The sequence below is a fragment of the Apodemus sylvaticus genome, chromosome 1 (genome assembly GCF_947179515.1).
Source record: "Apodemus sylvaticus chromosome 1, mApoSyl1.1, whole genome shotgun sequence".
Taxonomy (NCBI): Eukaryota; Metazoa; Chordata; class Mammalia; order Rodentia; family Muridae; genus Apodemus; species Apodemus sylvaticus.
The window spans coordinates 173023193-173033190 of NC_067472.1; the positions used below are offsets into that span (position 1 = coordinate 173023193).

The 9998-nt window shown below is 39.8% G+C and overlaps 1 pseudogene; it reads right to left on the reverse strand.

The window, feature by feature from the left end:
- Positions 1-8612: 8612 nt before the first annotated feature.
- Positions 8613-9335, reverse strand: LOC127670593 (kidney mitochondrial carrier protein 1-like; annotated as a pseudogene).
- Positions 9336-9998: the final 663 nt, after the last annotated feature.

Here is a 9998-nt window from a genome sequence, read left to right on the forward strand (position 1 = left end):
GAAATGGACAATTTCCTAGACAGATACCAAATACCAAAATTAAATCAGGACCAAATAGATCATCTAAACAGTCCCATAACCCCTAAAGAAATAGAAGGGGCATAGAAAGTCTTCCAACCAAAAAAAGTACTGGACCAGATGGTTTCAGTGCAGAATTCTATCAGACCTTCAAAAAAGACCTAACACCAATACTCTTCAAACTATTCCACAAAATAGAAACAGAAGGAACCCTACCCAATTCCTTCTACGAAGCCACAATTACGCTGATACCAAAACCACACAAAGATCCAACAAAGAAAGAAAACTTCAGACCAATCTCCCTTATGAACATCGATGCAAAAATACTCAATAAAATTCTTGCCAACTGAATCCAAGAACACATCAAAACGATCATCCACCATGATCAAGTAGGCTTTATCCCAGGGATGCAGGGTTGGTTCAATATACGAAAATCCATCAATTCAATCCACTACATAAACAAACTCAAAGAAAAAAACGACATGGTCTTTTCATTGGATGCTGAAAAAGCACTTGACAAAATTCAGCATCCTTTCATGTTTAAGTCTTGGAAAGAACAGGAATTCAAGGTCCATACCTAAACATTGTTAAAGCAATATACAGCCAACCGGTAAACAGCATCAAAATAAATGGAGAGAAACTTGAAGCAATCCCACTAAAATCAGGGACTAGACAGGGCTGCCCAATTTCTCCTTATCTTTTCAATATTGTACTTGAGGTACTAGCTTGGGCAATTAGACAACATAAGGAGGTCAAATGGATACAAATTGGAAAGAAAGAAGTCAAACTATCATTATTTGCAGATGACATGATAGTCTACCTAAGTGACCCAAAAAACTCCACTAGAGAACTCCTACAGCTGATATACAACTTCAGCAATGTAGCAGTTTATAAAAACCAACTCAAGCAAATCAGTGGTCTTCCTATACTCAAAGGATAAGCAGGCTGAGAAAGAAGTTAGGGAAATGACCCCCTTCACAATAGCCACAAACAGTATAAAGTACCTTGGGGTGACTCTTACCAAACATGTGAAAGATCTGAATGACAAGAACTTCAAGACTCTGAAGAACGAAATGGAAGAAGACCTCAAAAAATGGGAAAACTTCCCATGCTCATGGATCGGCAGGATCAATATAGTTAAAATGGCCATTTTGCCAAAAGCAATATACAGATTCAATGCAATACCCATCAAAATCCCAACTCAATTCTTCATAGAGTTAGAAAGAGCAAATCTCAAATTCATCTGAAATAACAAAAAACCCAGGATAGCTAAAACTATTCTCAGCAACAAAAGAAATTCGGGGGAATCAGTATCCTTGACCTCAAGCAATACTACAGAGCAATAGTGTTAAAAACTGCATGGTATTGGTACAGTGACAGGCAGGCCGATCAATGGAACAGGATTGAAGATCCAGAAATGAACCCACACACCTATGGCCACTTGATCCTCGACAAAGTGGCTGAAAACATCCAATGGAAAAAAGATAGCCTTTTCAACAAATGGTGCTGGTTCAACTGGAGGTCAGCATGCAGAAGAATGCGAATTGATCCATCCTTGTCTCCTTGTACTATGCTCAAATCCAAATGGATCAAGGACCTCCACATAAAGCCAGACACTCTGAAGCTAATAGAAAAGAAACTGGGGAAGACCCTTGAGGAAATCGGTACAGGGAGAAAGTTTCTGAACAGAACACCAATAGCATATGCTCTAAGATCAAGAATTGACAAATGGGACCTCATAAAATTACAAAGTTTCTGTAAGGCAAAGGACACCATCAAAAGGACAAATCAGCAACCAACAAATTGGAAAAAGATCTTCACCAATCCTACATCAGATAGAGGGCTAATATCCACTATATATAACGAACTCAAGAAGTTAGACTCCAGAAAATGAAACAACCCTATTAAAAAATGGGATACAGAGTTAAACAAAGAATTCTCACCTGAAGAACTTTGGATGGCAGAGAAACACCTTTTAAAATGCTCAACTTCATTAGTCATTAGGGAAATGCAAATCAAAACAACCCTGAGATTTCACCTTACACCAGTCAGAATGGCTGATATTAAAAATTCAGGAGACAGCAGGTGTTGGTGAGGATGTGGAGAAAGAGGAACACTCCTCCACTGCTGGTGGGGTTGCAAATTGGTACAACCACTCTGGAAATCAGTCTGGCAGTTCCTCCGAAAACTGGGCACCTCACTTCCAGAAGATCCTGCTATACCACTCCTGGGCATATACCCAGAGGATTCCCCACCATGTAATAAGGATACATGCTCTACTGTGTTCATAGCAGCCCTATTTATAATTGCCAGATGCTGGAAAGAACCCAGGTATCCCTCAATAGAAGAGTGGATGCAAAAAATGTGGTATATCTACATAATGGAGTACTATTCAGCCATTAGAAACAATGAATTCATGAAATTCTTAAGCAAATGGATGGAGCTAGAGAAAATCATACTAAGTGAGGTAACCCAGTCTCAAAAGGTGAATCATGGTATGCACTCACTAATAAGTGGATATTAACCTAGAAACCTGGAATACCCAGAACATAATCCACACATCAAATGAGGTACACGAAGAACGGAGGAGTGGCCCCTTGTTCTGAAAATACTCAGTGAAGCAGTATAGAGCAAAATCAGAACAGCGAAGTGGGAAGGGTTGGGTGGGAAAACAGGGGGAGGGAAGAGGACTGATGGGGCTTTCGTGGAGTGGGGGTCCAGAAAAGGGGAAATCATTTGAAATGTAAATAAATATATCAATAAATTAAAAAAAAATTATGCGCATTTCCTTATTAACTGCTATTTTCAAATCTCTCGATAGCAAGACTGTGTACATCACAAAGAGAGAGAGAGAGAGAGAGAGAGAGAGAGAGAGAGAGAGAGAGAGAGATGGCTTTTATAAGTCCTACTGATTCCTTTGCCAGAAAGGTATGAAAAAAGGTGAAGATGAAGGAGGAGGAGAAGGAAGAAGTGGAGAATGAAGAAAAGTTGGATGAAGAGGAGGAGGTGAAGGGACAGGAGGAAACAGCAGACGGAGGAAGGGAAGGAGCACTGTAAGTTGACAGCCAGGACTGATTTCTAAATACGGCTTTCAGAATTCATTTCATCGACTTTTTAGAAGGTCAGTTTCTCACAAGAAAACATCAGAGGCTTTCTCTCAGTGATATGGCATCCAGCAACTAAGTCTGGGTTCAGTGATAGCCAAATGACCAGGTGTAAAAGGGATTTAGGGAAAGGAGAAGGAAGACGGCACTTCTTGGGCATTTTGTTTATTTTGGGTATAACTTCCGCCGATTTTATTTATACTGTGTAGTCATCCCTTGGATTCTAGGGGGGATTGGTTCTAGAGCTTCTCCAACAAATGCCAAAACCCCAGTCTGTCCAAGTCCTTTTGGCATTGCAGACTGCTTGCCCTATCTCCTTCCCACACCATCCTGTTTATTCTAAACCATCTCTAGAAGACTTGCCACATCCACTACAGTGTAAATGCCTCGTGAATAGATGCCATCTATGTTTTTAGGGCACAATGATGAAAATGAGAAGAAAATCTATATATGCTCCGTATAGAAGCAGTGTTCTGTTATTTTCAGTCTATGAGTGTTCGAATTCATGGGTGCAAATCCCAACAATGTAGACATAGGACCATTGGCATATAAATTGAAGTCCCAAGGCTGAAAGGAATTGTCCCGAATCACATAATGCATAAGGAATTCAAGCTAGCTGCATTCCGTGGTCTGCATTATTTCTATCACATCTGGGTTTGTCTCACAGGAAACCTTTGATGTGGCGAGCAAAGACAAGAGCTCAAGAGAAAATGATGGAAGCTGCCCACACAGAGCCACCAAGTCAAACCAGAATGCTCAGTGCTGGGCATCCCTGTGGGCTAAGACAGAAGACCTCATCCACCCTGAGAGCCCCTCCAAGAGCCACATATGCTCTTAGAATATAGAGCTCCCAGCACTCTGCACTGATTAGGGATATATAAAGGAGTCATTAACCATAGTCTACATGGTGTCTGACTAACTTAGGTTGAGGGAATGCAAAGAAGAAAGGTGGAGAATCACTTCTTATGCTGGAGGCTGAGACAAGAGAATTTAAGTTTGAGATGGATCTGGGCTATCCAATAAGTTCTAGGCAAACCTGTGCTACATAGAAAAACTGTTTCAAAAGTGAGTGCTAGTAGTTTGATAAGTAAAAACTGATGTGTGACTTTATCTAGGAGACATGATCAAATGTATGTTCTTTCTAGAGAAGATACAGATGACAGATCAAAGAAATTATTCTACCTGAGTTCATTGTGATGAATTAACGATTTATTCTAGCCTTATTTTGAGTGTTAAGACTTGGGGATGGGGGTGAGCGAGGTCTACACCTGTTTGTGTTTCTCCAGGTAAATCATCTTCTCATTTCTCCCACTCAAACCAAGAAACAGCAAGAATTTCAGTCAGGCCTCATGCAGACAGCATCAGGACCAGCCCTTATACTCAGTCCCAAGCTCATGCATTGGACAGTTTAGATGCTCTGGAAGGAGTAGCCCCAAGGCATTAGGAACCACAACTTAATGTTCATCACTGGTGACTAGGACAATGCCTGGCAAGTAAGTGCTGTCTCTAGTCCTGTTGAATTTCATTTTTCATTTTTAAAAGCAGCATGGAATTGGAAAGAAGCCAAGTAGATTTCCCACTGATGGGTGGAAAATGAGTAGCAGAGACAGTGCTGGAAGCAAAGTGTCTCAAAATGGAAGTGGGCTCCATATTATTGTGAATTGTCTCTGATCAACCATGATGTGTACTCTGCCTTGCTAGTGACTAAATCATGACATTAATGGAGCATAACCCTGGGGATGTCTGTGGAGTATTTCCAGAGACAATAAGAATGTGAGGGCTCTGATATAATGAAAGGCTTACTTGCTCATCATCATCACTGGGGGAGGAGGTGTTGAAAAGCTGGAAGTTTGGGCCTAGTTGAAGGAAGTAGGTCATTAGAGGCATGTCTTTGGGGATATGACTTCCCTCTTCTCTTTTTATGTCTCCTTTTCCTGCACATTCTGACTTCCATGATATGAACTCCTCTGACCCCTATCCATGATGGCTCAAACCCTATGAAACTGTATGCCAAAATAAACCATTCTTCCTTTAAAAAAAATTGTTAGTAAATAAAAATCTGATTAATAATTTAGATGTTATATATGGTTGATTTACCTGTTTTCTATTCCTGATCAATATCATACCTCAATTCTCATCATCTATTTTCCTGATTCATTTACTCTGTACAAGATTTATTTTCACTTAATTCATTTTCTTACAAGAATTTCCTATTGTGAACATCCTGGAAAGAATTAGCAATGTTTTCATTTCAGTGTGTTTAGTTTCAGTAGCTCAAATAAATGCAGATATCCCTAGTTTATCACTCAACTAACATTCAATAATGCAGTTACATGACATTATTTCATTTTCTCTAGTTGTCACAAGACAGATTCTATACTAATCTAAATAATAAGTGTCAAACATGCTGTTAATACTATTTATATGTCATAGAGACATTGGTATTAATGAGTTAATGATTATTATTACATTCATCAAGGTTTAAAAATCTTCATCTATATGGGTGACATTCATTATTGAAATTTCAGAAGTGACCCAACTATAGATTTGATGCAACATATGAAAATATTTACAGAAAATGATTTTATTTTTCATATATTATTTCGGTTTATGAAATAATGAAACAAGGTTTATGCCACACAGTATAACAATGCATAAAGAGCTAGAAATAGAAAACCTTGTGGAAAAATGTATACTCTTTACACAATAAATATAATTTTTAGCTCATGAATAAATATGGATGACAGGAGCCATTTTTTTATATCACAGACTGGCAACACAGAACATCAGTAACAACACAAACACAATTTCCTTCAACTTAACTACAAAATTTTGAAATAGTTTTCACCATACTTGAGGAAAATGGCAGGTGGTGAAGTGTTACAGACACACCCACATCATCAAGTGCTTTAAGTTGCCTCTGAGTTAGAAACATCAACAAACATTAACTCCAGAGAGAAGGCAGGTTAAGACCCTTTCCTATAAGGCACTTAATAAATTGACACTACCCTTGTCTTAAAATACCGCCTTGAAACATGCTGAAGTTTTACAGTGAAGTGTAGGTTTCTTTTTATCTGGGTATAGACATAGCCATAATTTGAATAAATTGATAACACTGGCTACTAGCCACTCTTTACATGATCTTCAAAATGGACTTTTTTTGTACTTTAGAAACTACATTCAAACTCAAAAAAATAAATAGTTTTGTTGTTATTGTTGTTTTGGATTTTGTTTGTATGTTTTGTCCCAGTGGTGGTGGTGAACACTTACAATTCCAGAATTCAGGATGCAGAAGCAGAAAGATCTCTGAGTTGGGACCGGCATGGTCTACCGAGTGTGAACCAGGACTACACAGAGTAACCCTGTCTTGGAGTATTGAAGAAAAAAAAATTAGAAAGACAAAAAAAGAGAGAAAGAAAGAAGAAAGGATAAAGAAAACATTTAATTAAATAAAGATATTTTAATATGTTAAAAAGCAGTTTTAAAAAAGTCAATCCCTTCAACTAGAGAAAAAGTCTCTGGAGTCTATCACTTCAACAGAATGTTCATGTCAGAATAAAAAAAAAGTCTCTAACTCCTAGTGCCAGGAGGCAGGCCAGCAGCAGCTCAGATCCTCTAATGCCATCTAATGGCGTGCAAGGGAATTGTCTTTAAGGCACCAATGACTGCTCTGTGAGGGCTTAGTCTTAGCTTTTACTTTTAGAAACAAATTTCTGCTTAGCAAGCTGTTTTTCAAAGGAACCATTGATTTCAAAATACAATTTGAAATGGTCCAGAATCAAGTGTCCAACACTCAGAGAAAACCTGCATGCTTCTACCTCAAGGAGGAAGGGGCTCTCGGGAATGTACTAGATGTTGTTCCAGTTTAGAGCCTCCATTAGTGCTACTGAGCTTTCACAGGGCCACCTGAAGGCACTGGACACCCTTCTAGAAAGCTGTTGCCTCTTAGAGACAGCTTTGAAGTGGTAAGAGGTTTTAATTACATTCTCAGAAGAAACAAAAATAGGCAGAGGATGCTATACAGCTCTTATCAAAATGGAGATAAAGAGGCACTCACGCCATCAATGTGGGCAGAGTGCAGCTCAGTGGGAAGATCCCCAGAATGCACAAGGGTTTGAGCCCAACATCATAAAAATGAAAGAGGAAGGAATAAAATCATTTTCCGCCAGGCGGTGGTGGCGCATGCCTGTAATCCTAGCACTCTGGGAGGCAGAGGCAGGTGGATTTCTGAGTTCGAGGCCAGCCTGGTCTACAGAGTGAGTTCCAGGACAGCCAGGGCTACACAGAGAAACCCTGTCTCGAAAACACTAAATCCAAAAAAAAAAAATCATTTTCCCTCTAAATTTCAAGGAAATTAACTCGGAAAATCTCAGAGGTTTCTGTTGTTGTTGTTGTTTGTTTCCTTGTGAACAACCTCACCTCAAGATAAAGTAAAGGCTAAAACTCTGGAGTCTCACCACTTCGATTCACTAGCTGACTAAAAAGACTTCACCTGCAGGATTCTTTTTTGTTTCTTTTAAAGATTTATTTTATTTATTACATGTAGGTACACTGTAGCTATCTTCAGTCACTCCAGGAGAGGGAGTCAGATCTTGTTGCAAATGGTTGTGAGCCACCATGTGGTTGCTGGGATTTGAACTCAGGACCTTTGGAAGAACAGGCAGTGCTCTTAACCACTGAGCCATCTCTTCATCCCCCGCAGGATTCTTTTCATAGCAAAAGCTTTTGGTCCCCAGGACCAGGAAAACCCTATGGTAGAGCAACTGTTTACTGACAGATGTGCACACACGTATCCTTGACACAGCAGCCTCTGTAGTTTTCCCATCATTGGACCCCTATTTCACTAAGTATGATTATCTCCATTTGATTAGGATGGAAATAATAAACTTTGCTAAAAAAAAATCATAGGGCAAATGGTTAATGTTACCTCACAAAGGTTGAGTCTTACCTACTGTAAGTGAATGTTTCTGCCAAAACAGAGACAATAAAGCAGTGCAATATGCAAAATATATACTTCCAACAACTGTCCAGGACTAGGGGGTAAAAGTACAAAAGTAAAATCTCAGAAAACTAACGTTCTCAGTGATAGAGGAATAATAGCACTCCACCAATCCAAGAGCCTTCTTAGAGCTGATGTTCACACCTGGAAGCCTAGAGGCAGCATGTCTGTTCTCCAGGAAGAAAGCTCACATGGTTCTGAGTTCCTTGAAGGTTTTCTACAGCAAGGAAGATGTATTATGTATACTAGTTATCTAGGATGTCAAAGGGCACTTCAGTGTTAACCACCAGGAAGTATACGTTATTATGCTCTAGGCTCTGGATGCAGATGAAAAGCATCCAGTGCCAATGCATGGCAATCCAAAAAAACTGGTCTTCATACATTGCTCCCATCCCAGAATCTGTGATGAGCTGTTCAGTGAGAAGCAGCCAGAAGCACAGAACTTCCTACAAGTCATGGAAGTCAATTCATCAGAAAAATGGCTTGTGTGGTCACAAGTCCAGTTTTTTCAGCAGTTCATAAGTCAAAAAGAAAATAATATTCCAAGGACAGAGGAGCAACAAATTTGGCCAAAATCCTTCATATAGAGCAATAAATCCTTCATTCGTCCATGTCTGCAGAAGACAATCCAAGGTACACTTATAGCCCGTGCCACTGCCATCATGAAGGACTCTGATTCATCATGAAGGTACACACAACATCAACTGGGTGTGAGGTCAAGGCCCCCACCTGGCCACAGGTGAAGCTTGAGAGAAAGTGCACTGAGACAGTGTCTCCCCTAAGGCCTGAGAGTATCAGGTGCTTCTTGATGATGTCAAAGACTGGAAGCTCCACACCGACTACAATGGCTGCCCTCTGGGCTGTGAGGGACATGCCCTTCCACAGTCCTCTGGTCCCTTCCTTGGTAAATGCTAATGAAGTTGCCTATCATTCTTCCTTGAACAGCGCTGTTCTGTGCTTGCATTTGGATTTTCAAAACATCAGTCAGATTAGAAATAGTTGAGGATATGACTTCACACAGAATTCCACACACAACATTGATCAGCAGGGTTTCATCTTCTGGGCGTTCCACAGCTAATCACTTCAAGCTCTTGTGTGCACCAATCTTGATGGTCCCCTAGGAAGCCTGCGCAGCATTGCTGGTGCAATCTGCATTCTGCTGTGATGGAGGCCAGACAGCCATACACAAAGGACTTCCAGTTGAGGGCTGACATTTTCACTGTCTGGTCTTCCCAGACTTATTCAAGCACTGCCTCCTACAGGTTTGCCTCCAGGTTTGTTCCCATGGTGGAGCTCCTCCTGCTACTCCTCAGAGCCAGTGCAGCTACCTGGGCAATGATTTTCTTCATAATAGATCATGTCATGAATATGTTTTTTGTGTATTTCCCAAGGGATTATGTACATTACATGACAGATTTCTGAAAACTTTTTATTGGAAACTGATCACATGATCTTGAGTATACTGTTTTGATTCGAGTGAAAGGGACAGTGAAAGGGAATCTTGACTCTTAAACATGCTGTGAAACTTACAAAGTAAATTAATTGTGCTAGGAAAAAATCATCCTTAGTGAGATAACAAGGCACAAAGTGTCAAAAAAAGTTTTCTGATCATTTATAGAGACTTTTATCTGTTAAATATTAATTCAGCAGGCTACAATTCCTATACCCACTGATGTTAGGTGTAAAATAATGTGCTGGGAGAGTGAAGAATCACCGTAGGAAGCAGAAATAAAATGTATAGTTATGGATGGATGGAATGTGAGACTGTTATAGAAAGATTAAATGTGAAATGGAGAGAAGAGGTGAATACAGAAGGGAATATTGGAATGAACAGTTATATCTAGGGATCTTTTGAAAGGTTGTATTTGAAAACCAGT